This window comes from Mesoplodon bidens, assembly GCF_964165515.1.
Source record: "Mesoplodon bidens genome assembly, chromosome: 19".
Classification (NCBI taxonomy): Eukaryota; Metazoa; Chordata; class Mammalia; order Artiodactyla; family Ziphiidae; genus Mesoplodon; species Mesoplodon bidens.
The window spans coordinates 5,635,848-5,663,404 of NC_138179.1; the positions used below are offsets into that span (position 1 = coordinate 5,635,848).

Consider the following 27,557-nt stretch of genomic DNA (forward strand, 5'->3'; position numbering starts at 1 on the left):
GTAGTAATCCACAAGTATATCATATCGGTAGTTGCAGTGACCAAAGACTGTATTGAATCACGTATGGTCACTAGTTAGTTAATTTGAAAAGTCCTGAGTTTCACATCTTTATAACTCTCACTCAACTCAGAGTTGGCTGTGTTCAACACTATTATTATATCCCAAATAGTTTTATTTTTGTTGTAAATTCAAGGGACTTTAAAATGTTTATCTCTATTAAAATGCATTGTAGTTTATTTACTTTGCAATGTGGAATGGAATAGTATTGGACCAGTGGATTGAAGATCTGTGTTCTAGGTTCTGTCACATTACTTTGTAAGTGTGACTAATTGACCTCACTCATTTTTCGTATCTATAAAATGGGAATAATCATATCTTACCTCCAGCCATGCCTACTATTCAACATGCATTCTCAGAGGTGCTCCACTTAAATAGATTTTAAAGGCCATTAAATAGTTTGGGAAAAAATAGTTTCGAGCAAAATATTTCAATTAAGCAGTTAATAAACTGCTCCTTACAGGTTGTTGTAAGGATTAAATGAGATCACATACATAAAGACAATGCCTGGCACATAATAAATTCTCAATAAACAGGAAATAGCTGATAGAGGTAGAATTTTCTATTGCCCTGTTTTCCTGGTCCTATTTAAGTAAATATTCAGTTAAGCCTTGTTCATTCTTCGTAAGCCTTTGATAATTCCCTGTTGCTAAATACATTTTGTAACAAGCTAACTAATCAGATGTTATGGATACTATAGAAAGAATTCCTACCTAAAAATTGAAGGTTGTCTACATAACTTCTATGCTTCCTTGTGATTTTATGTTTTAATACCTATTATACCTACCCCACAGCGTTTGATAATATATGTGAAAACCATTTGTAAACGTAAAGTAGGTTACAGATATATTATATGATATACCACTAATTAGCTAGTTGACAGAGATTCCTTCAGTAACTATAAGAACTATCTATATTCACTGGAAATTAAAGGGTATACCTGATGTGTTAAGATTTTTTTTTCTCGTGAGACCTAGAGTTTATTATTACTATTGTAATTGTTGCTATTGTTATTATATTTGTTTTCCTAGCTAGAGAATTATAGCACTTTTTAAATATAGCATCCATTCAGTCCATTTACTTCTACGATAGTTTTTCCTGAGGCGATGCCGAGAGGTGTTGCTATGGTTAAGGTTATAATTCAGCATTTCCATTAAGGAGACGTCTTTCCAAAAACCATTTTAAAATAGGCAGTAGCTCTCTGCAATCAGATTCATTCAGCTTGATGCCACTACTCTTGGTTTAACTTAAACAGCACAGACCGATTTTATGGTGACTTCAGAAGGGAAGCTATAGCTGGAAAGCAGAATGATTTTGAGCCCTGCTCCAGTGTCTAGTGCCGATTATTTCTTCTTCTCATTATGAGAATAACACATGCTTTGTACTGTTACGGTTCTTCTGCCAAAAAAAAAAAAAAATTTACGACCATGTTTTTTTTAAAGTTTTTTCAGTTTTCATTTATTGACCTTACCAGATCATTTCAAATTCAAATTATACCACTATGAACAAAGGTCTTTTCCTAGATGTTTTTCATGTAATTCCTGAAAATAATTTCTGAGATCTTTCTCAGTATCAAAAACCAGTGTGAGATTGTCATTTTGTCGCTGGTTGCTATATTTTGTTACTTCCCCCATCAGCATTGCTATTTCTTTTCTTTTCTTTTCTTTTTTCTCCTTCTTCCCTAGTTTATTTTCTGACTTTAACAGTGGGGAATCCATTTGACTGTGCTCACAGCAGGTAATAAGTACTATAGTCACTGGATTGGTTTCTTTGGATGGTTAAAAGAATAAGTGTAATTAAGCTTTTCTGAAGCTGCCAACTGTATTGGGGTTTGGTGCATATTTAAGGCTTATTTAAAAATAGGTCCTTCAGAAATTGAACTATTTAACTGGTAGAATTCCTAAGGGCATATTCCTTTATCAGGTAGAGATGACTTAGATGACTGGAATTTGTGTCAAGTAAAAGAAAATCCTCTTTCACGTAAGGCTAGATCTAATGCTGTACTATCTCATTATGACTTATCATGTTTAATTTATAATTTTAGTTTGGTGCTTTTTACCTACCATAAATTTACTAAAATAGCTTTTTACAAACGGAATAAGAAACATTTATTTAGATACTTTCAAAGATTCGGATTCAGGTGTATCTTTGCTTCTTGAATTCAAAATCTAAATCTAGATAAAATATAGAAAAGACATTGTTTTGGGACTTCCCTGGCAGCGCAGTGGTTAAGAATCCGCCTGCCAGTGCAGGGGACCACGGGTTCAAGCCCTGGTCCAGGAAGATCCCACATGACGCAGAGTAATTAATAAGCCCGTGCACCACAGCTACTGAGCCTGCGCTCTAGGGCCTGCAAGCCACAGCTACTGAAGCCTGCGCACCCTAGAGCCTGTGCTCTGCAGCAAGAGAAGCCACCATGATGAGAAGCCCATGCACCACATCGAAGAGTAGCCCACTTGCAGCAACGTAGACCCAACACAGTTAAAAAAAAAAAAAAAAAAGACATTGTTTTTATAAGCTATAGTCATGAGATCTAAATTCTATTCTAAGTAAACTGGGATGTTGGTATCTTTAAGACCCCAGGCATTCTAACGGAGCCATAAATAAGAGCAGAGCTATCACTATTTCTAGTCAACATAGCACTGCTGCTCACTTTCACCACTTCTATTCAACATAGTACTGAACGTTCTAGTCAGAGCAATTAGGCAAGAAAAAGAAATAAAAGGCATTCATATTGGAAATGTAGAAGTAAAATGATATGTTTACAGATGATATGAGCTTATATGTAGAAAACCCAGAAGGTTCCACCAAAAGAAAACAAACAACCTGTTAGAATTAATAAATGAATTCTGCAAAGTAGTAGGATACAAAGTCAACACACAAAAATCAATTGCATTTCTATATGTGAACATCTGAAGAGGAAATTACAAAAACATTTTCATTCACCATAGCATCAAAAATAATAAAATACCTAGGAATTAATCTAACCAAGGAGGTGAAAGACTTTCATAGTGAACTACAAGACATTGCTGAAAGAAATTAAAGAAGACATATAAATGGGAAGAAATCCCATGCTTGTGGATTGGAATATGTAATATTATCAAGATATCTACCCAAAGTGAAATACAGATTCAATGCAATCCCTATCAAAATCCCAATTATGTTTGTTGCAGAAATAGAAAAACCTATCCTAAAATTCATGTCAATCTCAAGGTATCCCAAATAGCTAAAACAAACTTGGGGGAAACATAGAACAAAACCAGAGGACTCATATTTTGTAATTTTAAAACTTACTGTAATGCTTCAATAATCAAAATGGTGTGGCACTGCATAAAGACAGGTAAAAAGACCAATGGAATAGTATAGCAAGCCGAAAAATAAACCCTCACATATATGGTGAAATTATTTTGGAAAGGGTGTCAAGATCGTTCAAAAGGCAAAGGAAAGTCTTTACAGCAATGGTGCTGGGAAAACTGCATATCCACATGCAAAAGAATGAAGTTGGACCCTTACCTAACACCATATACAAAAGTTTACTCAAAATGGATCAAAGGGGACTTCCTGGGTGGCGCAGTGGTTATGAATCTGCCTGCCAATGCAGGGGACACGGGTTCGAGCCCTGGTCTGGGAAGATCCCACATGCCGCAGAGCCAGTAAGCCCATGTGCCACAACTACTGAGCCTGTGCTCTAGAGCCCACAAGCCACAACTACTGAAGCCCGCACACATAGAGCCTGTGCTCTGCAACAAGAGAAGCCACTGCAATGAGAAGCCCGCGCACCGCAACGAAGAGTAGCCCCCGCTCGCCTCAACTAGAGAAAGCCTGAGTGCAGCAAAGAAAACCCAATGCAGCCAAAAATAAAATTAATTAATTTTTAAAAATGGATCAAAGACTAAAATGTGAGACCTAAAACAGTAAAACGCCTAGGAGAAAATCTAGAGCAAAAGCTTTACAGCACAGGATTTTACAGTGATACGTTGGATATGACACCAACAGTATAGGCAACAAAAGAAAATATCGACAAATTGGACTTTATAAAAATTTAAAATTTTGTGCCTCAAAATATACTATCAACAGAGTAAAAAAGCAACCGACAAGAGTGGAAGAAAATATTTGTAAATCATATGTCTGATAAGGGATTAATATCCCGAGTACACAGAGAGCTCTGAAAACTCAACAACAAAAAAACAAACCCAATTCAAAAATGAGCAAAGGACTTGAATAGACATTTCTTCAAAGAAGATAAGCAAATGGGCAATAAGCATGTGAAAATATGCTCAACATCACTAATTATTAGGGCAGTGCAGATCAAAACTATAATGAGGTACAACCTCACATCCATTAGGATGGCTGCTATCGAAAAGAAAACAAAATATAACAGGTGTTGGTGAGGATATGGAGAAATTGGGATCCTTGTGCACTGTTCATAGGAATGTAAAATTGTACAGCTGCTGTTGAAAACCGTATGATAGTTCCTCAAAAAATTAAAAGTAGAATTACCATATTAGAATTACCCAAAAGAATTGAAAGCAAGGTCTCAAAGAGATATTTGTGCACCTATGTTCATAGCAGTATTTTTCACAGTAATTAAAATACGGAAGTAACCCAAGTGTCCATCAACAGATGAATGGACCAGCAAAATGTGGTAAACAATGGCATATTGTTCGGTCTTAAAAAGGAATGAAATTCTGACATGCTACAACATGGATGAACCTTGAGGACATTATGCTAAGCGAAAAGTCAGTCACAAAAAGAGAAATCTGTATGATTTCCCTTATATGAGGTACTTACTGTAGTCAAAATCATGGAGACAGAAAGTAGAATGGTGGTTGCCAAGGGTTGGGGGAGGAGGGAATAGGGAGATAGGAGATTTGTTGTGGGGAGTTTTATGAGTATAGAGTTTCAGGTTTACAAGGTGAGAAGAGTTCTGGAGATTGACGGTGGTGATGATTGCACGACATTGTGAATGTATTTAATGCCACTGAACTGCACACTTAAAATGGTTAAAATGGTAAATTTTAATGTTATGTGTATTTTAACACAATAACAATTTTTTAAAAAGAGAAAATGGAATAGAGAAAGTAGAGACAGCAAATACAAATTGCCCTTTCAAATTTGGTTGTAACAGGCAGCAGAGAAATGGAACATTGGCTGGGAAGGTGAGATTTTGGTCAAGAAACTTGTATTTTAACATTGAAGGTACTTTATACTCTTGGAGCTGACTTACAGAGAGAAAAATTGATAATATGAGACGAAAATTGCAGGAGTAATATCCTTGGTGGTTTTAGAGGGGATGGAATCTGGTAGGTAAGTGGAAGAGATGGCCTTATGTAGGAGCACGGACAGTTTTATCTTTGTAATAGGGAGAAAGCGCTTACAGTCACAGGTGTACATAGCTTATGTGATGGGAGCTTATGTGAGTTCTAATCGTTTGTTTTCTCAGTGAGAATGAGGAGAGGGAAGGAAGAGAGAGTAAGCTGATTTAGAAAATATATAGTAAGTCGTTAAGCAACATTAAGGGCCCTCTTAAAGTTAGTGGTCATGAATTAAAGGAAGACAAGTCAGTATGTTTGAATTTTACTTTTGTCCCATTTGGCTGTTTGTGTGATGGCTGGAGTAAGGAGAGAGTTGGAGTTGACCAGGATTTTACAAAGTGAGTTTGGCAGAAGGATAAGTGACTTGAGAATTTACGCAAGGGGGTTATTATAATGATGCACCAAGAAAGGAGAGTAGTGAAGACTGTAGGGAACATGGATTAAAGGTCCTGGTGGAGTTACATTGTTGACATCCATATTCTGTAGGGAGTGACTTGGAAAGGTAGGAGCTGGTAGGTGGAGAGTGAGATGCTTGAAATGGGTATTATGAAGGTTCTTAGTAATGACATGGCCTAGGGGATGATCATGGGACTGACTTGAAGTGCAGGACAAGATCATTGGAGGTGAGGAGGCCCATCTCCTCTGAATGTTGGAAGGATCATCTGTGTAGACACTGAAATCACTAAAAATTTATAAGAGCTGTGGTGGAAGGACAGTAATGTAGGTGCTAAATATTTGAGTAATGAGACCATATGATGCGGAGGTCTGCTGAAGACTCTGATGGTAGTAGGTAGTGAATGAAATAGTCCAACAGCGTAGTTGTAGAGGGTTTTAGGGAGAAGGTAGGTGGCAATGACAAGCAAGAAACACATCTAACGTATCTCAAGGCCAGGTGATACAAGGGATGAAAGAAAAAACTGAGAGGGCTCAAGGAAAACAGTATCTTCAAGGGAGTCAAATATCGGTAATGTAAGAAGGTGAAAGGAATGGAATACTCGGAGAAGAGGCTGAAGATGTGAGATTTGTTAACGATAGACCTTTAGTTCCAGAGAGCACAGTGGAAGAGTTGGGGAGGTTGAAGAGGAAGGATATGAGTCCGGATTATTTTAAGGGACATACAGAGCTTAATGGAGATGAGAGACTGTGATATAAGGGATTACCTGGGAGGTGTTGGCTTTTTGAGATGACTGAGATATAGGGCATGATTGGATTGATTCTTGGAGGAGATGGTTCTCAAACCCTAGTCACTATGTCACTGTGTCACCTAGGACTTCTAGATAGCTCATATAATAAAAACTGTCAGGCTTCCTGGCTATGCCATTGATTTATTTATTTTATTTCTAAAAGTAATGTGATTACAAATTCAAATAATACAGAAAAGTGAAACTTTTCATTTCCTACTACTGCTGTCCAGTTATTTAGAAGTGTGTGTACATGTCAACACCTAAATCCCTTTTTAAAATACTGATACTATTCTCTTACTTGCTTCTTTCTCTTAACAATATATCTTGGACATCTGTCTGCAGCAGAATATTTAGGTTTACCTTATTCTTTTTACTGGCTTTTTTTTTTTTTTTTTTGCTGTGCCACGCTGCTTATGGGATCTTACTTCCCCAACCAGGGATCAAACCTGTAGCCCCTGCAGTGGAAGCACAGAGTGCTAACCACTGGACTGCCAGGGAATTCCCTGGCATTTTAATGCATTGTGTTCCATTGTATTTAACCACTGCCCTATTGACGGGACAGTTGGATTACTTCTAGGTTATCTCTGATTGACTAGAACTAAAAGAGGAGGGAAAAGGAGTGCTGCTTTTTATTATAAGTCCTTTTGAATTTTTGATTTTTTATATAGTTAAAAATATATTTATATATGTTTGTACATATATTTTTGGTTTTTATATATGCTATCTAAAAGTTATAATAAAGAAACACAAATATTAATACCCTTAGAGACCACAACCAATTAATTGTGCTGCCAGATTATTTTGTGTTTGTGTTCATCTCCTAATAAACTTTGCCACTTGTATTTAATTGAAGAGTAGCTTGAGATTTTAGAAGAAGCCCATTTTTAAAAAACTGTTACCATTTACATGACATTTGTCAAAATTGGATTGTCTTCAGTACAACATAACAAAAACGAAATAGAAAAAGAAAGCTAGATATCAAGGCTGATAAAACTTTGCAACAATATCTACAACTTCAGGTTTAAAGTATTTACATTAATTAAAGCAACCTCATTTTCTAATGGAATTGACTTATTTATTTATTTATTTTAAAAAAATTTTTGGCTGCTTTGGGTCTTAGTTGCTGCACATGGGCTTTCTCTAGTTGCAGCGAGCAGGGGCTACTCTTCATTGCGGTGCGCGGGCTTCTCATTGCGGTGCGCGGGCTTCTCATTGCAGTGGCTTCTCTTGTTGCGGTGGCTTCTCGTTGCAGAACATGGGCTCTAGGCAGGTGGGCTTCAGTAGTTGTGGCTTGCAGGCCTAGTTGCTCTACAGCATGTGGGATCTTCCCGGACCAGCGATCGAACCCGTGTCCCCTGCATTGGCAGGCGGATTCATAACCACTGGGCCACCAGGGAAGTCCCTGGAATTGACTTTATAATATGTAAATGTTATAAGTTCAAATGTAAAAAATAAATGTGTACTTAAAACAAGTTATTCAGGGACTTCCCTGGTGGTCCTGTGGCTAAGACTCTGCGCTCCCAGTGCAGGGGGCCTGGGTTCGATCCCTGGTCAGGGAACTAGATCCCACCTACTGCAACTAAGACTTTGAATGCTGCAACTAAAGATCCCGCATGCCGCAACTAAGACCTGGCACAGCCAAACAAACAAATAAATAAATATATATATTTTTAAAATAAATTTATTTATTTATTTTATTTTTGGCTGCATTGAGTCTTCATTGCTCCGCGTGGGCTTTCTCTAGTTGTGGCGAGCGGGGGCTACTCTTCATTGCGGTGCGTGGGCATCTCATTGTGGTGGCTTCTCTTGTTGCGGAGCACAGGCTCTGTAGGCACATGGGCTTCAGTAGTTGTGGCATGCAGGCTCAGTAGTTGTGGTGCATGGGCTCTAGAGCGTAGGTTCAGTAGTTGTGGTGCATGGGCTTAGTTGCTCCACGGCATGTGGGATCTTCCTGGACCAGGGATCGAACCCATGTCTCCTGCATTGGCAGGCGGACTCTTAACCACTGTACCACCAGGGAAGTCCCTAAATAAATATTTTTTCAAAACCAAGTCATTCAAATTATAACATGAAAAATAAACAGTTGATTTTTTAAATGTTGACTAACACTGAATCAGAGGCTTTGTGCTTTCTTTTTAATATCTTAAATCACAATTTAGTTTTTTTAACCTTATCTAGATTTGTCAGAATATACATAGATTTGCTTTCAAATATATTCATTTTTATACTATAAAGATATATTAATATTACTGACTTTTAAACTAGCTATATTGTGTGTGTGTGTGTGTGTGTGTGTGTATATACACACACACGTACATACTTTTAGTCTTTTGGCCTCCTGTAGCTACCTTTGCAAAAATAGTTAAATAATGGAGTCTTTGAATCGCAGTTTCTTCACTGTTCTAAGTTTCCCAAAATAGATGCATCAGGTGCCTTTGTTGCCATAACAGTGGGACCTCAAATAAATTCCTTTAATTTTTTCTCTATCATTAGAAGTCTCTCACATATCTCATTTATCAGGGTTATACTTTGAGGGATTATTTTATAGTTTGATGGTAAATAGCTAAGGTTAAAAGTGTGAAACACAGATATGTAGACACTAGACAGGAATGGTGAGGGTACCATAATTCCACACTTCATGGATGTATGAACTGAAATACAGTATGATTAAGATTTATTCTCTTGAGTCCTATGTAGTACTCTTTCAAATCTGAATAGTTCCTACTTTCATATTGCTTTCCCCCTGCAACTGCCATTAGAGTTAGCAAATGCCAGGGTCTTAAAGAAATTAGTCTGGAACTAAGAGAAAAAAGTTTGATGAATATCAGGTTTTAATATGAAAGTATCCTACACCATTAGCATTATATTGTATTAGTTTTCTGGGGCTACTGTAACGAAGTATCACAGACTTGGTGACTTAACAGAAATCGATTTTCTCAAAGTTCTGCAGGTTATAAGTCCAAGACCAAGGCATCGGCAGGATTGGTTTCTATTGAGACCTTTCTTCTTGGCTTATAGATGGCCATCTTCTCCCTGTGTCTTCACGTGGTGTTTCCTCTGTACCTATATGTATCCATATTTCCTCTTCTTATAGGGATATAAGTCATACTGGGTTAGGCCCACCTTTAATGACCTCACTTTAACCTTTTAAAAAATATTTATTTATTTATTTGGTTGCGCTGGGTCTTAGTTGCAGCAGGTGGGCTCCTTAGTTCTGGCATGCGAACTCTTAGTTGCAGCATGCATGTGGGATATAGTTCCCTAACCAGGGATCAAACCCAGGCCCCCTGCGTTGGGAGCACAGAGTCTTAACCACTGTGCCACCAGGGAAGTCCCAACGTCACTTTAACTTAATTACCTCTTTAAAAACCCTGTCTCCAAAGACAGTCACAATATAAGGTACTGGAGGTTAGGCCTTCAACCTATGAATTGTGGGGTGACACAATTTAGCCCATAAAATTTGCTAATACTGATACTAGTTCTTCAGGTAGGTAAAACATGGCGGCCCAAGTTTTTCTTTGTTTTATTTTTAAGCTATTATGTTGTGCTTGCTGTGTGCTAAGAGAACTAAAAGTGAAATTTCGTAAAGGTGTATTGGGACCTTTTCCATTCCCTTCCCATGGAAGATAACTTTGTAAAAAGCATTTTTAGGAATAGTCTATGTTTGTTTAAAAAAAGAAAAAAGGGTCACCTTTTTCTGGAAGGTCTTATAAAATATATTATCTTTATAAGGCTAATGATGGAAATAGTACATCTTTTTGGTGGAACCAGTTTTAAGTCTCCATACTTTTAAATTTCACCTACGCTGACTAACTCTTCCTTAACTGCATCCATAGTTCTCTGATAATGAACCTATTAGTTTAATAGTTTTGTATAAATTTGCAATTCTGTAACATTTTTTGATACATATTGCTGTTGCTAAGGTCCATGAGCAAATATTTTCCTTCTTTGGGTCATATTCCCCCATAATATGACCACCTGAAGCAATTTGTTTCCATGAATTGGTATCCTCTCTTCTGTTTTCTGTCACTTTAGAATTCATTCATGACATAAAGCTATTTCTGCTTTAAACTGAAGATTATTAGGGTATTGACTATAAAGGTACTATCAGGGTTTCCAGATATTAATTAGTTAATATGTGACATTTGTTTTTCTGTTACTTGAAAATATAAAATTTACATGCTCTCGTTCATTAATGCAGGTGTAGTAAAAGATTGTCACTTGATGTGTTTGCTTTTTAAAGTGGAATTGCTTTGTCTGGCACATGTAACCAGAAACAAAAAAGCTTCTTACTATGGAAAAATTTACTATTCAGATTAGAAGCATTCTGATACTGTTATTAGGATTATTTGACATTTGTAAGAAATTATATTTATTATTATTTATTATATTACTGTTACTTATTATCTCAGCTTTTAAAAAAAAGATTTGATTGCAAATTAAAATCACAGCAAGATACTACTACACACCCACCACAATTGCTAAAATAAGAAGGCTGACAATACCAAATGCTGATGAAGGTATGGAACAACTGGAACTCCATACATTGTCAGTGTGCTCATATAACAATGGTGCAATCACTTTGGGAGAAGGTGTACAGTTTCTTAAAAAAAACTAAACATATACCTGCCCTATGACCCAGCAATTCCACTTCAAGAGAAATGATAACATTTGTCTACAAAATTGCTCACACAAGAATATTTATAGCAACTTTATTCATCACATCCAAAAACTGGATATGGCCCACATGTCCACAAACAGGAGAATAAATAAACTCTAGTATATATTGTTAGTTGTTTATTTGTTTATTGTACATTTTTTCCTTTTTTTATTGAGGTATAGTTGATGTACAATATTTTAGTTGCAGGTGTACAACATGGTGATTCACAATTTTTAAAGGTTGTACTCCATTTATAGTTTTTATAAAATATTATCTAGATTCCCCATGTTGTACACTATATCCTTGTAGCCTATTTATACATAGTAGTTTGTACTTTTTAATTCCCTACCCCTAACTTGCCCCTCCCTACTTCCTTCTCCTCATTGGTAACCACTAGTTTTGTTCTCTATATCTGTGAGTCTGTTTCCATTTCCTTATATTCATTCTTTTGTTTTATTTTTTAGATTCCACATATAAGTGATAACATACAGTATCTGTCTTTCTCTGTCTGACTTACTTCACCTAGCATAACACCCTCCAAGTCCATCCATGTTGTTGCAAATGGCAAAATTTCATTTTTCATGGCTGAGTAATAATATTGTATATATAGATAATATCTTCTTTACCATTCATCTATCAATGGCCACTTAGGTTGCATCCATATCTTGGCTATTGTAAATAATGCAGCTATGAACATTGGAGTGCATATATCCTTTTTAATTAGTGTTTTTGGGTTATTTTGGATATCCAGGAGTGGAATTGCTGGATCATATGGTAGTTCTATTTTTAGGTTTTTTGAGAAAGCTCCATATTGTTTTTCACAGTGGCTGCACCAATTTACATTCCCACCAAAAGTGTATGAGGGTTCCCTTTTCTCCACGTCCTCACCAACATTTGTTATTTGTGTTCTTTCTGATGATAGCCATTCTGATAGGTGTGAGGTGATATCTCATTTTGCTTTTAATTTGCATTTGTCTGATTACTAACGATGTTGAGCATCTTTTCATGCACCTGTTGGCCATCTGTATGTTTTCTTTGGAAAAATTCTATTCAGGTCTTCTGCCCATTTTTTTATTGGGTTGTTTGTTTCTTTTTTTTTTTCTCACACAGTTTTTCTTCTGGAATCATTTCCTTCGCTAATTTATTATGCTTCATAGTTGAATGTAGTTGATTCAACTCATTGAATATGCACTCCTTCAAGAAAGTATTATTTTGTCTTGTTTGCCATACTCAAGAATCAAGATAGACTTTTTTTTCTTGTTTGCCATACTCAAGAATCAAGATAGACTTAACACATGTGCTTCAATATTATGAGAGTAAATTATCACTCTCTGTCTGAAAAGCAGTTCAGAGAGTGATTAAAAAAAATAAGGGCTCATTACAGACTTTAAAATAGTAGAATAACAATGACATTGTCTGCTTCTCTCAGAAATTGCCAGGAAAAAAAAGGAGGATGAACAAGAAAGAAAAATGCAAACTCCATCTTCAGTAAGAGTAGGATATATCTGTTAACACCATATCAGAAAATTAAGGGCTACCAAATGCAGCAAAGACCAAATGGGTTTCAGAAAATGAAGAGATAGAATGCTTTCATCTGAAGATCTCAGTGAAAGCCAATAAGGTGTATGCTCCAAAAAAGGTGGTATTCTTTGGGGGGGGCAAAAATAATTTTGGAACCTTTCACAGGCTACCAGCAGGGACTCCTCAATACGTAGTTTGGCACCAAGAAAGAGAAGAGGATAAGTTGAATGAGGAATTGGAAATACCATATTTAAAAAAAATGTATTTACTTGTTTTTATTTTTGGCTGTTTGGGTCTTTGTTGCTGTGTGTGGGCTTTCTCTAGTTGCGGCGAGCGGGGGCTACTCTTCGTTGTGGTGCGCGGGCCTCTCATTGTCGTGGCTTCTCGTTGCAGAGCACGGGCTCTAGGTGCACAGGCTTCAGTAGTTGTGGCTCACTGGCTTAGTTGCTCCACGGCATGTGGGATCTTCCCGGACCAGGGCTTAAACCCATGTCCCCTGCATTGGCAGGCGGATTCTTAACCCCTGCGCAACCAGGGAAGTCCCAAGAGACTCTGTATTATTAGCAGCTTTGTTGGCTAGGGAGAAGTCAAGAATAAAATAACTCCCTCACACAACCTTGGGTCCTCAGGAACTTCATTGTGAACTACATGAACCTCTTATGAAGAGCTGGTCTAGGAAAAACGTACTTCATTTATAGATTATTATCATAAAGGAACCAGCAGGGATTTTATATAAAGAGATTACAATTTTAGAAAGTTGAAGTAGGGATTTCCCTGGTAGTCCAGTGGTTGAGACCCTGCACTTCCACTGCAGGGGTCATAGGTTCGATCCCTGCTCAGGGAACCAAGATTGTGCATGCCGTGCAGCATGGCAAAATAAATAAATAAAAAATTTAAAAAGTTGACGTAAACAAAAATAAAAATAAATGGCAATTGAAAAATATTCCTGATGAAAGTTGCAATAAGATATATTGTCTTGAAAGATAATTTTTAAAAATTAATCTTGCAAGTTCTTTGATAAAACTAGAACTCAAAGCAGAGGTAGGTCAAGGAAGGGTTAGTGCAAAAGGTGAAGTTTAGCTAACAGCGCTCGAAAAATAAGTGGAAGAGAAAAATTAAATTGTCAATGAAATGAGGGGCGTATTGGAAGCAGGAGAAAGAGTAGACACTTCTGGAAAACACAGTAAGGTACATGGAGGGTAAAATTGAGAAAAAATGAACAAAATGAAATGGAACTTAACCACATGTCTAAAAGGAATAAAGAACCAGTGTTAGATGTGGCACATGGGTAAAGGAGAATAATTGTTGTCCTTGAAGAATAAAACTCAAGTAATACAATATAATATTTACAGGTATTTTTCAAAGAAACTGCTCAAAACAAATGCAGATTTGAATCTGTAGATTGACAGGGCACATGATGAGCCAGGAAAAATTTACATAGAACAATTAACGTTAAGGCATAATCTAGTAATGTTATTGGACTGCAAAAAAAAATTTTTTTAATGACTCCAGAATAAAAGAATAAACATGACGGGGAGAAAGATTCAAATTGGCTTCAGAATTCTCAGAAAAGTTCAGTGTCAGAAGACAGTAGAGCAAGATCTGTAAAGTCCTCAAGGACGGAAAGTGTGACCTAAGAATTTTATCTCTACTCACACTGTTGTTCAGGTGAAAAGGCAACGTTTTTAAACATGTGAAAACTCAGAAAATATAATTTCCCTAATGCCTTCTTGAGAACTACTGGAGGACACACTTTAGATAACCAAGTGATGAAAATATAGCAAAAGACTTGATATGAGCATTGAATCCATAGGATTAATGGGGGGCTTACTATTCTAGGACAGAATTTATATATTATAAACTCTGATATGTAGATATTATATGACTCAAAAGTATTGGGAGGATAGCGGGGGGGGGGAGATAGTAGAAAGCTGTTAAAACTACGGAGGATGTACTCTAGCAAAGTCTATAAAGCTAGTTGATAAGAAAAGAAGATGAGGGATCTAGGAAATGGGAAACCAAACACAGAAGAGCTCCATAAGAAAGTCCCAGGGTGTCACTTGTACAGCAAGACTGTAGAGTCCAGGGTGTTTTCCAGGAGAAAAAGTAGAAACTGATTTGCTTGAACATATGGAAAATATCATTGAATCGTGTGCCACAATGTTGTTGGAGCATTTGGAAAAAATTACTGATAGGTATGTTGAAAACAAAGCAAATGGGAAAAAGTGAGGCAGTCATCAACTCTAGGAAAAAAAAGCTGTACAAGGAAGGAGTTGTGATCTTAGTATACGCTTCAGAAATTCACACTATTGGGCTTCCCTAGTGGCGCAGTGGTTGAGAGTCCGCCTGACGATGCAGGGGACCAGGGATTGAACCCATGTTGCCTGCATTCGCAGGTGGATTCTTATCCACTGCGCCACCAGGGAAGTCCCTGGAATATTTTAAAACTTACTGATTTAACCAAAAATTGGGGGGGTGAGGGGGGTTGGGTTTGTGAGCAGAATCAGTAAATCTTCACTATGGAGAAAAGATGAGGCTAATATTGATAAATCAAGAACTAACACCTCCTCTACCATGGGAAGAAGATAATATATCTGATATCTAATATTGATAAATTAAGAAATATCAATATAGGGCTTCCCTGGTGGTGCAGTGGTTAAGAATCTGCCTGCCAATGCAGGGGACACGGGTTCAAGCCCTGGCCCGGGAAGATCCCACGTGCCGCGGAGCAACGATGCCCATGCACCACAACTGCTGAGCCGGCGCTCTAGATCCCGCGAGCCACAACTACTGAGCCCACGTGCCACAACTACTGAAGCCCACGCGCCTAGGGCCCGTGCTCCGCAGCAAGAGAAACCACTTCAATGAGAAGCCCGTGCACCGCAATGAAGAGTAGGCCCCGCTTGCCACAACTAGAGAAAACCTGCGCACAGCAATGAAGACACAATGCAGCCAAAAATAAATAAAATAAACAAATTTTAAAAATTTTAAAGAAATGTATGCCCATGTTATATAAAAAAATATGAGTATAAAGATTTTACTTAGAAATATGGAAACAGGAGAATGGCTAGAAAAGTTGATGCTGGTATCCTCTGCAACATAGAGAACAGTGGGTAAGGGTTTTCGGTCTTTCATCATGAGTCTTTTAGTTCAACTTTAATAAGTATATATATGATTGCAGTATTTTGGTAAAAATTTAAGTAATTTAACAAATAATGGATTATATATCTGTGCAGTGTGCACAAAACGGGATGTAATGATGTTCACTGAAGCATTGTTTATAGTATTAAAAATTATCAATAATCTGTCATTGATAGAGAAACTGTAGCAACTTAAAATAAGTTTTGTGTTTGTGTGTGTGTGCATTCATCGACATGGAAAGTTCCGTAAAACAGATTGCTAAGGGAAAAGTACATTTTGTAATAGTACATATATCATTTCATTTATACTACAATAAATCCAAAACAAAGCTATATTCTTCTGTTTGTCTGTAAACACTTAGAAAAAAAGTCTAGAAGGATTTAGCAAACTGATCATTTTTACCTTTACTTTTTACTTTAAGTATTTCTGTATTCTTTGATTTTTTTCAAAAACAGTGTGATATGTATTACTCTTTAATTAAAGTTAATGAAATAAATGAATAAATACATAAGCTATGTTCATGGGAAAACTAGGTTAAGGGACTGGAATTCACGAAATATGTTTCTTGTAGCCACCATGTTGTTGCTTCCCTATACAACTTTTAGCATAGTATCTTGTATCTCTGTTTTCTTAATCAGTAGAACCTGATTATTATCACATGTGTTCCTGGGGTAAACAATTACACCATTAGAGGTTTACACTATAGCTTTCAAGACTTACACCTGGATTTAAAATGTGGCTCCACTTTAACCTCTCTAATCATCAATTTCTTCAGTTAAGAATTTCAGAAACGCCCTATTTCACAGTGTTACTGTGAGAATTAAAAGAGATAAAAGATGTAAAGAATTTAGTACATTAGCTGGCAGGTAATAACTCAAAAAATTGTAGCTACTTTTATCATTTTTCATGAAAATAAGATATCATTTTGTTATATCAATATTGTATTCAGAATGTATATGTAACAGCTTATGACCTAAAGTAATATCTAGAAATAGTGATGTGGATTAGTAGACTCATTAAACAGGGTTCTATTTCTGGTTGTGTTTCAAAGAATAATTGTGTTTCATCATAGTAAAGCCCCTGTTTTTTTTAAAAAAAGTATATATAGTTGGATATATAATATTATGTTAGTTTCCGGTGTACTACAGAAACTTGACATTCGCTTACATTATGAAATGATCACCACAGTAAGTCTAGCACCCATCTGTCCCCATACAAAGTTATTACAATACTATTGAAGAGTATTCCTTATGCTGTGTATTACACCTCCATGGCTTATTTATTTTATAACTGAAGGTTTTTACCTCTTTATCTCCTCCACCTATTTTGTTCCCCCCCCACCCCTCCCCTCTGGCAACCACCTGGTTGTTCTCTGTATCTATGAGTCTGTTTTCATTTTTTTGTTTTTTGTTTTTTAGATTCCACATATAATTGAGATCATACAGTATTTGTCTTTCTCTGTTTGACTTATTTCCTGAGCATAATACCCTCTACATCCATTCATGTTGTCACAATGGCAAAATTTCATTTTTTTTATGGCTGAGTAATAATATTCCATTGTATATATACACCACATCTTCTTTATCCATTTGTCTATTGACAGACACTTAGGTTGCTTCCATATCTTGGCTATTGTAAAAAGTGCTACAGTGAATTTCAGGGTATATATATGTTTTCAAATTCATACTTTTTTAAGGTATATACCCAGAAGTGAAATTGCTGGGTCATATGGCAGTTCTATATTTAATTTTTTGAGGAACCATCATACTGTTTTCTATAGTGGTTGTACCATTTTACAATCCCACCAACAGTACACGAAGATTCCCTTTTCTCCACATCCTCACCAACACCTCTTATTCGTGGTCTTTTTGATGATAGCCATTCTGACAGGTATGAAATGGTATCCCTTTGTGGCTTCGATTTATATTTCCTTGATGATTAGTGATGTCGAGCATCTTTCCCCGTGTCTGTTGGCTATCAGTATGTCTTATTTGGAAAAATGTCTATTCAGGCCCTCTGCCCACTGTCTAGTCAGGTTGTTTGTTTTTGTTGGTGTTGAGCTGTATGAGTGCTTTGTATACAGTAAGTCCCCTACATATGAACCTTCAAGTTGCGAACTTTCAAAGATGTGAACGTGGTCTTCAGCAACTTAGTGACCCTCAGTGAGAAGCTGGAGGTAGATCTGCAAGAGGACGACTTCATCGAACTCCTTGCTGTGCAACACGAGGAGCTTACTAATGAGGACCTGGTGCAATTGGAGGCCCAGAGAAAGGACACAGAGAAACAAGAGGAAGAAGTAGTAACTGAAGAACCGAAGAGACTCACGATGCAGGAAATGACAAGGGAATTTTCTTTATTTGACCAGGCACTGTTAGTTTTAGAGGCACAGGACCCGAACGTAGAACCGTACATGAGGGTTGCAGCCGCCGTTCAGAATGCAATCCAGTGCTACTGTGTCATCTATGACGAGAAAAAAAAGAGCTACTACCCAGACATCACTGGATCGTTTTTTCAGGAGGGTAGATAGAATTGAATCCAGTAAGGAACCAGAACCTGTGCCATCAACGTCAGGTGTGAGTGAAACTGCAGCTTGCCCTCCATCTCCTATTGCTGATGATCCTTCAGCTCTACCATCTCCCACCTCCTCTCCCTCCTTCAGTAAGTCTTCTTGCCTGTTCCCTCGATGCCAGCCCCAGTATCCCAGCTGTTGTACTGTACTACTGTACTTTTCAAGGTACTGTACTGTAAGATTAAAAGTGTTTTCTTTATTTTTTTGTGTTTTTCATGTATTATTTGTGTGAAAAGTATTATAAACCTATTACAGTACAGTACTATATAGCCGATTGTGTTAGTTGGGTACCTAGGCTAACGTTGTTAGACTTATGAACAAATTGGACTTACGACTGTGCTCTTGGAACAGAACTCATGCGTATGTAGGGGACTTACTGTATTTTAGTGGCGGCTTTACGATTTTCTATATGTAGTATCAAGCCATCTGCAAATAGTGACAGTATTACTTCTTCCTTTCCAATTTGGATTTATTTTATTTCTTTTGCTTGTCTGACTTCTGTGGCTAGGACTTTCAGTACTATGTTGAATAAAAGTGGGGACAATGGGCAATCTTGTCTTGTTCCTGATCTTAGAGGAAATGCTTTCAGGTTTTCATCATTACCTGTGATGTTGGCTGTAGGTTTGTAACTGTTGGCTTCTGTTATGTTGAGCTATATTTTCTCTATACCTACTTTGATGAGGTTTTTTTTTTTATCACAAATGGATGATGAATTTTGTCAGAAGATTTTCTGCATCTGCTGAGATGATCATATGATTTTTATCCTTCAGCTTGTTAATGTGGTGGATCACATGGATTGATTTGTGTAGATTGAACCATCCTTGCATCCCTGGGATAAATCCTACTCGATCATGGTGTATGATCCTTTTAATGTGTTGTTGAATTCAGTTTGCTAATATTTTGTTGAGGATTTTTGCTTCTATGTTTATCAGTGATATTGGCCTCTACTTTTCATTTTTTGTGGTGTCTGGTTTTAGTGTCAGGGTAATGCTAACCTTATAGAATGAGTTTGGAAGCATTCCTTCCTCTTCAAATTTTTGGAATAGTTTGAGAAAGATAGGTGTTAACTCTTCTCTAAATGTTTGGTAGAATTCACCTGTGAAGCTATCTGGTCCTGGACATTTATTTGTCAGGATTTTTTTTTTAACTGATTTAATTTTGTTCCTAGTAATTGGTCTGTCCATATTTTCTATTTCTTTCTGATTCAGTCTTCAAGATTGTGTGTTTCGGGCTTCCCTGGTGGCGCAGTGGTTGAGAGTCCACCTGCCGATGCAGGGGACACGGGTTCGTGCCCCAGTCTGGGAGGATCCCACATGCCGCGGAGCGGCTGGGCCCGTGAGCCATGGCCGCTGAGCCTGCGCATCTGGAGCCTGTGCTCTGCAACGGGAGAGGCCACAACAGTGAGAGGCCCACGTACCACACACACAAAAAAAAGATTGTGTGTTTCTATGAATTCACCCATTTCTTCTAGGATGACAAATTTATTGTCATGTCATTGTTCATAGTAATCTCTTATGATCCTCCATATTTCTCTGGTGTCAGTTGTAACTTCTTTTTAATTTCTGATTTTTTTAATTTGAGCCTCTTTTTTTTTCTTGATGAGTCTGGCTTAAGGTTTATCAATTTTGTTTATATTTTTAAAGAACCAGCTTTTCTATTTCTTAGTCTCTATTTCATTTACTTCTGCTCTGATCTTTATTATTTCTTTCCTTCTACTAACTTTGAGTTTCCTTTGTTCTTCTTGTCATTTCTTTAGATGTAAGTTTAGATTGCTTTTTTGAGATTTTTCATGTTTCCTGAGGTAGGCTTGTAGACTTCCCTTTTAGAACTGCTTTTGCTGCATCCCATAGATTTTGGATCACTGTGTATCCAATGTATTACTGTCACTTTCTCCCTATATGTTTGTTAATATTTGCTTTATATATTTAGATGCTTCTATGTTGGGTGCATATATATTTACAATTGCTATATCTTCTTGTTGGATTGATCACTTTATCATTATGTAATGTCATTCTTTGTCTTTGTTATAGCTTTGTTTTAGAGGCTACTTTTTTAATATAAGTATTGCTACTCCAGCTTTCTTTTTGTTTCCATTTGCATGGATTAACTTTTTCCATCCCCTCACTTTCACTCTGTCTGTTTTTTTTTATTTTAAAGAAATTATTATTGATGTTCAAAATTATTTAATTTCAAGGATATTAATTAGAACATGGATGAAAAAACCTCCACATGATTTTAAGAGTCTCCTGTAATTTTTCTAATAGTTTACTATGTCTATTTTATTTTACATTTAGATCCAAATTCATTAGGATTTTATGTTTGTGTGAGATATGCAGTACAAAGGGATTTCCCTTGTTCAAGTGGAAAACCAATTGTCAACCATTCATTGAGTAGTTCTGGCTCTCCCAGCTGACACGAAATGCCTTCTTTCTCACTAGCTGAACCCCCATTCCTAAGGTGCCTCTTGAGTGTGCCCTGGAGTGAGTGAGGTAAGCTCACTAACCTGGGCTCCTCTTCTACAAGGTACAGCTACTATCATAGCCTCTGCAGGGACAGCAGGGAGCATGCAACACGTAGAAGCGCTCAGAGGCCATCAGCAAGAACCCCGCCCCATAATAACCAGGCAGTGTGGGAGCCTCAAGGCTCTGGTACTGACCACAGGGTGGGGGCTCAGGGGACAGCCGCCTGCTCAGGTAGGGGAAGCTTACTCTCTTCAGCTGGTCCCGCTTCTCCTGCAGCTTGCACGCCTGGCTGTCCAAGCAGCTGACCCTGTGTCGCAGGGTCTTTCTTTAGCTTGCTGTTCTCCTCCTCCTGCTCCCATAGGAAGCACACTTGGTTCTTGTTCTGCCAGGGTGAGAAGCAGCAGGACTGCAACACACTGACGAATTTGTAGGCCCCCAGTGCTGACAGGATGATCTCCTTGATGAACATGGGGCTGGTGTCCCTGTGCTCACTTAGCACAGCTTCTGTGCCTGGCTTCAGGGTGACATCTGTTGGAGGGGTGGAGGGGCTCTGGGAGGGCTTCTGAGGCATTGCTATGAGGGACAAACTTGTGGGGCTGTGTGCCAAGCCCTTGTTGGGCCCCAGGCTGGTTTTGCTGCAGTCAGGCTCCATGTCTCTCTTCAGCCTCTTTCGGTCAACAGGTTCTCAGGGGACAGACAGCCTCTTTCCAGGGTGCTTGGAGGAGAAACTGTAAGAATGAAGTGAGCCAGTAAATTTGCAAGCCCCAGATACTGGGGGGATAAAGTTATCCATGGAAATGCCACTCTTATCTACCAGGTCCCCATCAGGGGAGGTGGTGTTCTGATCGCCAGCCTCTACAGCAGACATGTTTGCTTCTCCCTGGCTGTCTAATGCTGCGCTAGCCAGATGGGCTTCTGGAGTACTTCCAGAGGCTGCTGCACCAGTTTCTGACTGGTGGCTTCTGGGGTGGCCCTGGGTGCAGGGTTTGTTTCGTTTTTTTGCGGCCTCTCCCGCTGCGGAGCACAGGCTCCGGACGCGCAGGCTCAGCGGCCCTGGCTCACGGGCCCAGCCGCTCCGCGGCAAGCGGGATCCTCCCGAACCGGGGCACGAACCCGTGTCCCCTGCATCGGCAGGCGGACTCTCAACCGCTGCGCCACCAGGGAAGCCCCCTGGGTGCAGTTTTACCCTACAGTGCAGCTCACTTCAACTTGCAGGACTCCAGCTTGACCGCTGGGTTTTCACTTGAGGATGTTGATGACCCTGCAGCTCCTTTCCTGTCTGCTTCACTTACATGTCCCCTCAAGCCCCCAGAGGCCTTTCTGGTATCCTTTCTCCTGGTGCATCCATGGCCTCCAGCTCCCTTCTTCTCAGTCAGGTGGAAGATAGAAGCCATGGCCATGATCTTGAGCAGTCAGTGCTGATCCTCCAGCCTCGTGGAGAAGCTTTCTTTGGTGAAGTGTTCACTACTGTGGAAAGACTACTTAGTGGGGGTCCAGTTATCCTTCTGAACAGCCTTTAATAATTGGATCAGACATTCTGAGTCCTTTAGGGGGAAACCTGTGGCAGGAGACAGCGTGCTTCTCCCCCTTGCCCTGTCAGTTGGAGTAAGGTACAGCTGCACAAAAGATCACCATCTCGGGCCTTGGGCTGCCCTGCCACTGCCAGGCGCCAGCCCTTGCTTCGTTGAGCCCAGACCAGGGCAGGACCGCCCTGAGGGGAGGGTGCAAGGCAGCATGGCTGCAGGACATGGGAGCCAGGCACACAGCTCCCACTGTATGGCAAGATGGCGGCACCCAGCTGCCTGCCACCTGGGCAACCAGCCCTAGGCCTGTCTTTGTGTGTCTTTAGACCAGAAAGGAATCCTTGTAGGCAGTGTATATATGGGTCTTGTTATACATTCAGTCACTCTGTCTTTTGATTGGCGCATTTAGTCTATTTACACTTAAAATAATTACTGATAGGTATGTACTTATTGCCATTTTAATTGTTTTCTGTTTGTTTTTGTAGTTCTTCTCTGTTCCTTTCTTCTTCTTTTGCTCTATTCCCCTGTGATTTGATGACTATCTTTAGTGATTTGTTTGGATTCCTTTCTATTTTTTCTATATGTATCTATTGTAGGTTTTTGGTTTGTGGTTACCATGAGGTTCATATATAACAGTGTGTATATATATATATATATATATATATGCGTGTATGTGTATGTATGTATGAATGATTATTTTAAGTTGATTATCTCTTAAGTTCAAAGGCATTCTAATCACCCTACATTTTTACTCCCCTCACCACATTTAATGTTTTTTTGTTTTGTTTTAATTAATTAATTAATTTATTATTATTTGGTTTTGGCTGTATTGGGTCCTTGTTGCTGCGCGTGGTCTTTCTGTAGTTGCGGCGAGTGGGCGCTACTCTTTGTTGCAGTGTGGGGCTTCTCATTGTGGTGGCTTCTCTTGTTGCGGAGCAAGGGCTCTAGGCACGCGGGCTTTAGTAGTTGTGGCATGCGAGTTCAGTAGTTGCGGCTCGCGGGCTCTAGAATGCAGGCTCAGTAGTTGTGGCGCATGGGTTTGGTTGCTCCGCGGCATGTGGGATCTTCCCAGACCAGGGCTTGAACCCGTGTCCCCTGCATTGGCAGGCAGATTCTTAACCACTGCGCCACCAGGGAAGTCCCCACATTTAATGTTTTTGACGTTATATTTCACATCTTGTTTTGTGTATCCCTTAACTACTTGTAGATACAGATGGTTTTACTACTTTTGTCCTTTAACCTTCCTACGAGCTACATAAGTGATTGACCTACTACCTTTACTGTATATATTTGCCTTTACTAGTGAGATTTTTCTTTTCATAATTTTGATATTTCTAGTTGTGGCCTTTTCTTTCCTGCTTAGAGAAGTCCCTTGAACATTTCTCTTAAAGCTGGTTTAATGGTGCTAAACTTTTTTAGCTTTTGTTTGTAAAACTTTTTGTCTCTGCTTCAAATCTGAATGATAACCTTGTCGGGTAGAGTATTCTTGGTAAGTTTTTTCCTCTTATCACTTTGAATACATCATGTCACTCCCTTCTGGCCTGCAAATGTCTGCTAAAAAGTCAGCTGATAGTCTTATGGGAATTCCCTCATACCTCACTCGTTGCTTTTCTCTTGCTGCTTTTAAGATTTTCTCTTTCTCTTTACTTTTTGCCATTTTCCTTACAATGTGTCTTGGTGTACATCTCCCTGGGTTCATCTCGTTTGGGCCTCTCTGTGCTTCCTGGACCTGGGTGTCTGTCTCCTTTCCCAGGTCAGGGAACTTTTCAGCTCTTATCTCTTCAGATGGTTTCTCTGCTCCTTGCCCCCTCTCCTCTCCTTCGGGGACCTCTATAGTGTGAATGTTACGATGCTTGATGTTGTCTCAGAGGTTTCTTAAACTATCCTGCTTTCTTTAAAATTCTTTTTTCTACTGAGTTTGGGTGATTTCTACTACTCTGCTTTCCAGATTGCTGATCCATTCCTCTGTATAATCTGATCTACCCTTGATTACTTCTAGTGTATTTTAAATTTTCAGTTATTGTATTCTTTAGCTCTGTTTGGTTCTTCTTTATATTTTCTCTTTGTTGAAATTCTCACTGCCTTCATCCATTCTTCTTCCACATTTGGTGAGCATCCTTATGATCATTACCTTGAACTCTTTATTGGGCAGATTGCTTATCTCCACATTTAGTTCTTTTTCTGAAGTTTTTGTCTTGCTCCACTGTTTGGAACATATTCCTCTGTCTCCTCATTTTGCCCAATTATCTGTTTATTTCTGTGTGTTAGGTCAGTTGATTATGTTTCCTGATCTTGGAGAAGTGGCCTTTTTTAGGAGACATCCTGTGGGGCCTCAGAGCACACTCCCCTCTGGTCACCAGTTATATGTTCTAGGTGTGCTCCCTATGTGGGCTGCATGGTCCCTTATGTTGTGATGAGCTGACTGCTGTAGGTGCACTCACTGGTAGGCAGGACTGGCCCCTAGTCTGGTTGGCCATGAGGCTGTATCTTGTGCAGTGGCCGTGTGCCCACTGGAGGGCAGGTTGACTGTGCAACCCACGAGGTACATGGGGCTGCTGCTGGCCTCCTGGTTGTTGGGCTGGGGCCCCGCATGGCTGTCTGCACAGCCTAGGGGGTTTGGAAGCCCCTGCTTTCTTAAAACTGGTCAATGGTTTAAAACTATTGGTTGAATTAAAGTTCCTACTGAAAAGCCGTACATGTTTTACATTTTTGAATAGATTATCTCTTAGTGAAAGGGACTAGAGATTAGCCTAAACCAGTTACTTGAGCTGACAACAAAAGCGTAAAGATGACCACAGTTCCTCTTGGCCAGTGGTTATCCCCTGTGTACTAATCCTAGCCCAAGTTTCAGCCTACATGTAAGAACTCAACATTGTGTTATGTGGTATTCTCTTACGTAAAGGTATTGATTTTCCCCTCTCAAGGAACGTTCATTCTAAGAAGTTAGGGAATGGCTTAAATATATATCGAAATAAATCAGAAAGACAGAACTTTATTTATTCAGCAAATACTTATTGATCACTGTGTGCCAGGCACTGATCTGCGCATCAGACATCAATGACCAAAAGTAGACTAAAATGTCTGCAGTCTAATGGGAGGAGGAATGCAGTCGTAAAATAAATGATAAACACAATAAATAAGAAATGCATATTGTATACAAGAAATTGATGAAGGCTATGCAAAAAGAAAAAGAAAAGACTTACAACATGGTAAGAGGAATTCCAAGGGCAAGACGGAGAGAAAGAACCATCAAATGAGATCGAGAAGACAGAATCCTGTGAGTGACATAGGAGAGTGTGATGTTCTGGAAACCTAGAGAAGGGAGTGTATCAAAGTAGAGGGAATAATCAGCAGTCAGATGCTTCTAAGTGAGTCAGATCTGAGAACAGGATGTAGGAGTTAGCAACAGGAAGGTACATTGGTGATGTTGACAAGTTTCAGTTAACTTGTGCAGTTTAATTCCTTTTGGTCATGGAAGAATAATGACAAAAAAGAGTTACTGCTAAGCTCTCTTCTTTTTGTGGTCTTATGACACTAGTGGTAGTTTGATCTTTGGTAAACGTGTAACATCTAGGTTGCCATTCACAGAAAACTCAGGATCCTGTTGGCTATGCTTGAATATCAACCTGGTCAGAGTGAACAATGATTGTTAAGATTACACTGATAGCAACAGTAGGGAATGAAATATCTGCTTTAAGAACCCCAAACCCATCACTTCAGGAGCCAGTCCTTTGGTAGCTGGCATTATATATATTCAACAAGGCTAACTAAGAGAATCTGTGATGTGTGGGCATTATAATCAGCTGACTCCAGGTGGCGTTCCTGGAGGCTGCTATATAGAAAGAAAGAAAATAGCTTAAAGAGGGAAGAATTCAACCCTGAGTTTAAGTCCATTTGGTCCACTAAGAAAAAGAATACCAAGTCTGGTGGAGAATTTGCCTTCTTTATTTTAATTTAATGTGTATTCTAGATTTAGCCTACATATGATTAACTTGGGGGAGGGGAGTGATGAGACACTTCACATTTACATGTTGCCGCCCTAGCAAGGGCGTGTTGAATAGACAGTATCGTCCTGATATGTGGGCTGCGGTGAGGCTGCGCCAGGTGAGTTTCTCTCAGAGTTAACTGACGGGAACTACCCACCTTCACGAATTTTCATTACCTTAGGAGTGCTGTGCCAAGACTGCTGAAACACAGCTGTGGGTGCTGTGCTGACGCCCACATTGCCAGTGTCAGGAAGGATGTACTTTCAAACCTCTAATTTCTCTAATAATGTCTTTAGTGATTTGTGTAGGTTTGGCATTGTGAGGAAAGTGCTTCCTGGCTTGGTTTATAACAAGAATTCAGTTGGCAGTCTTAAAATGTGTATTGTCTTAATATGCATGTGGAAGATACTAACAAGTTAGAAAAAAGATCTGACTAAAGTACTATCCTGTCCATCTAACAAAACTTACCCACCCATGGTATTTGAAAATAAATGAAAATTAAATGTTTTATGCTAGAATAATCTATTTATCTGTTGGTTCCTGTTTTATACCAAGATGGCAATATATAGTGCTGAACGAGAGCCAGCTTTCATATTCAATTCCAATCTGACACCTTTCCTTTTCTCTAATGGAAAAATTGGATTGGACTCATGTCAACCTATAGAGTGGAGAAAGAATAAGCTTTTTTTTTTTTTTTTTTTTTTCCATTTTTTTTTTTAAAGTTTATTTATTTATTTTTTTAATTAGTTTCTGCTTTATAACAAAGTGAATCAGTCATACATATACATATGTTCCCACATCCCTTCCCTCATGCATCTCCCTCCCTCCCACCCTCCCCATCCCACCCCTCCAGGCGGTCACAAAGCACCGAGCTGATCTCCCTGTGCTCTGCGGCTGCTTCCCACTATCTATCTACCTTACGTTTGGTAGTGTATACACGTCCATGCCTCTCTTTCGCCTTGTCACAGCCCACCCTTCCCCCTCCCCATATCCTCAAGTCCATTCTCAAGTAGGTCTGCGTCTTCATTCCCGTTTTGCCCCTAGGTTCTTCATGACATTTTTTTTTTTAATTCCGTATATATGTGTTAGCATACGGTATTTGTCTTTCTCTTTCTGACTAACTTCACTCTGTATGACAG

The 27,557-nt window shown here is 38.9% G+C and overlaps 1 protein-coding gene and 1 pseudogene across 2 annotated transcripts in view; one reads left to right on the forward strand and one right to left on the reverse strand.

The window, feature by feature from the left end:
• PPM1E (protein phosphatase, Mg2+/Mn2+ dependent 1E) overlaps positions 1–27,557 on the forward strand; it is a 175,971-nt gene that overhangs the window by 114,187 nt on the left and 34,227 nt on the right. The gene's annotated exons all lie outside the window — the stretch shown is intronic.
• On the reverse strand, positions 19,909–22,400 carry LOC308607093 (peroxynitrite isomerase THAP4-like; annotated as a pseudogene). The gene has a single exon. The product of its transcript is annotated as a peroxynitrite isomerase THAP4-like (transcript).